The following is a 691-nucleotide window of genomic DNA, read 5'->3' as shown; positions in this document are numbered from 1 at the left end:
GGGAGGGGGGTGGGGGGGTGGGGGGGGGGGGGGGGGGGGGGGGGGGGGGGGGGGGGGGGGTTGAGGGTAGGGGTGGAAAAAATGAAATTTTGAAGTCGAAAATATTTTTTAAAAACAAACATAATTTCTTTTTGTGGGGGGTGGGGCTAGTAGGGGGTGGGTGGGTGTGGATGGAGGGTGGGGGGGTCGAGGGTAGGGGTGTAAAAAAAATAAAAAATTGAAATTAGAAATATCTTTTAAAAACAACTTTTAGTATTTTATTGGGAGGGGTGGTGGTAGGGGGTGGGGGTAGGGGTGAGAGTGGGGTAAAGATATTGAATTTAGGGGAAATACATAGTTACCCCATTCAACTATAACACTTTTTTTAAAAAGACCCTCAAACTTTACAAGGATCCTAATACCCCACTGAACAATTTGAAAGTAATATAAATACCCCATTTTTCGGTCAAATCCACTTATAAGAAAGAAGGTGAAAGCACGCACCAATTGTTGCTTGCCATGTGTAAATTTTATATAATTTTCTACTTTTTGTTTTTATTTACAGTTTTTTTGTTTTTTTTTTTATAATTTAATTCTTTATTTTCTTTTCCTTTTTCAATTCACCATCACTGACATGTTATACACCATTTTCATTGTGTTTATTATCAATCAATCAAGATTAAACCCTAAAATTGAAAAATCAAATCAGCTA

The sequence above is a fragment of the Solanum stenotomum genome, chromosome 5 (assembly GCF_019186545.1).
Source record: "Solanum stenotomum isolate F172 chromosome 5, ASM1918654v1, whole genome shotgun sequence".
Classification (NCBI taxonomy): Eukaryota; Viridiplantae; Streptophyta; class Magnoliopsida; order Solanales; family Solanaceae; genus Solanum; species Solanum stenotomum.
Note: the sequence above shows the minus strand (reverse complement) of the source record.